General features: G+C 34.9%; 1 protein-coding gene across 10 annotated transcripts in view; it reads left to right on the forward strand.

Annotated features, from left to right (window-relative positions):
• LOC106880568 (kinesin-like protein unc-104) overlaps positions 1 to 2,647 on the forward strand; it is a 305,280-nt gene that overhangs the window by 287,077 nt on the left and 15,556 nt on the right. The gene's annotated exons all lie outside the window — the stretch shown is intronic.

Here is a 2,647-nt window from a genome sequence, read left to right on the forward strand (position 1 = left end):
TATATATATATATATATATATTATTTAGAACAGTTTGATTTGGTTTTTGTGCTACTCCAAGTTCCAACTCATTCAGGCTTCTGGAATAACCGATTCAGTTATCCCAAAAGCCTGGAATAACCAATTTGGTTATTCCAGAAGTCTGAACAAGTTGGGCTCCATTAGAGGCCTGTGAAACTTGGAGTACCACAGAAACTGAACAAAGCTGTTTTAAATGATTCATGTAACTCCTACTAAATGTGTTGAGTGGCCTTATCTTTCATTTGTCCACTCGCTTGTTTATATATATATGTGTGTGTGTGTGTGTGTGTGTGTATCTATATATAATAATAATTCTAGAATGGAATTTATAAATATTTTGCACATTGCTATGTTAAAGTAATGTAAGTTGTGGAAAATGCATGTAGTGATGTATGAAATATTTATAAACTCCATCTTAGAATTATTATTATTATTATATCAGTATAACCATGGTACAACCCTGAAAAACTAACTCTATAGTCACTATCATTAGACAGTAGCTGGCATAATGAAATAGGAGCTTTATTTGCATCCCCTAATGTTACCATAAGTGAATTTAAAAGATATATATATATATATATATCCGTGTGTTTAGTTTTATTAATTTTCTCTTTTGTGTTTCTTGTGGCTGATCAATGTACTTGGAGGTTATTACATTATGAGAGCTTTTCCACTTTTGTTTAACCATAATTTGTAAAACTAGCACCACTTCCATTTTTATTGTTAAAATTAATCATTTTCCAACTATGACATACTTTTTTCTACAAATAATGTAAATGTATTAAATGTTCAGAACTACATTACATTACAAATTGCGGTTCCTGGTGACCTTGTGGTTAGGGTGTTGCACCCATGCTTGATAGATCATGGGTTTGATTTCTGGACTGAGCAGCACATTGTGTTGTTGAGCAAGACACCTCATTTCATGTTGCTCCAGTCTGTTCAGTTGTAAATGGGTAACTTGCAATGGAGTAACCTTCTGATCAGAGTAAATGTTAGCCTGCTCACCTAACCAGTGGGGCGACATGGTGGCATCATTTGGAAACTAAAATGATGTAAAGTGCATTGTGACCAGCGATGTGTAACAACATCTGATAGTCTGGCCAATCACGTGATATTGCAAATTGATGTAAGAGTATTTTTATTGAAAAGCAAAAGTAAGTTTCTGAGTATTAAATCACAACCATCGAAGCATTGTTACATTAAATATCAGCCCTTGCCTCATTCATTAATAAGGGTTCCCTCGTTTATCAGTTGAGGTATTCACTTGATAAGTGATCAGTTATGGGTGGTGGAATTGGCAGAGTCATTAGAACATTGGATGGAATGTCTTGCAGCATTTGCTTTGGCACTTAGTGACCTGAGTTCACATTTTGCTAAAATGAACTTTGCCTTTCATATTTTTTCTTTTCTTATTTTTCTCTTCCATTTTTTTTTTTTTTGCGGGGTCTGATAAAAATAAAAAAAAGGAATTACCAATCCAGATTGAGAGATTGGTGGAACTAAGAATGTTGAACCAAATGCCTTGTGGTATTTGTTCCAGCTCTTTGCATTCTGAGTTCAAATCCTGCTGTGACCTGCATGGATGGTCACATGGTTAACACCACCACCCGTCCCATGAGTGCCTTTAGTAGAGTATACTCTGTTGTAAGAATTCAAGTCAGATCTCAGGTTTGAAGGGAATTCCCTCTCTTTCTCAGAAGCCCTATAAAAACCATGGTAACTGCCTTTCCTTCTGACTACAAGATAAAGACAAATCTAAATGATATATCAATTGCTATAGTTGAAATTGAACTTGATTCCTCTTCTCTAAAGCGCAGCACTTCTTTGGCTGAGTTAATAACAACACTCATGAAAGAAGAGTTTGTTTTGAAATTTTGCAAGTTTAACTTTTGCACACAAACCAAATCTAATTGATTAAGGTTTGGCAATTAAGATGAGTTAAAGTTCACCAACTTTGAAGGTTTCAAAGCTTACACACAAAATGAATGAATAAAATCCTTGATTTAGAACATAACTTTGATAAGCCTCTCTCTTTCATACCCACTCTCTCTCTCTCTCTCTCTCATATTTCTTAATCTTAACTTTTCCCCTTTTTACCGTTCCTTTCTTACCCTCCTTTATATTTACCTATCTTATTTTCCACTTTCCTTTGTCCTTATATTTTTGTCTCCACCAATCCAACTCTCTCTCTCTATTTATTCCATTCCCTGTCACACTTTCCCCTACTCATCCTCCTTTCCCTTCCCTACCTCTCACTTTTCTGAACTTTCTCTCTTTGCTGAGAAAAAAAATAATTTTTGTTCTGCTAGTTTCTCGCCCCAAGAGGTTCTCGGTGCATGGAGATCTTCAGCGGGTAATGCTAGCCCGTGGTAAGTACCTCAGCACACAATGTTAGGTTCCCTGTCTACTCCATCTCCTACTCTTGATAGTTTCTTAATGTTCCATTGCCAAAAATTAAGTTTCCCGAGTTTCAAAAACAAAAATCATAACTTACATTCATTGGAAGAGATATCAGATGGAGAGTGAAAAGATATTTTTGATTCAGAAACTCAGATTATTCAGTAGCTAGTTTATCATCTTGCTAGTTGTATAGCTCTAATTTGTTTAGTTTAATTATATATAT

The sequence above is a fragment of the Octopus bimaculoides genome, chromosome 25 (assembly GCF_001194135.2).
Source record: "Octopus bimaculoides isolate UCB-OBI-ISO-001 chromosome 25, ASM119413v2, whole genome shotgun sequence".
Taxonomy (NCBI): Eukaryota; Metazoa; Mollusca; class Cephalopoda; order Octopoda; family Octopodidae; genus Octopus; species Octopus bimaculoides.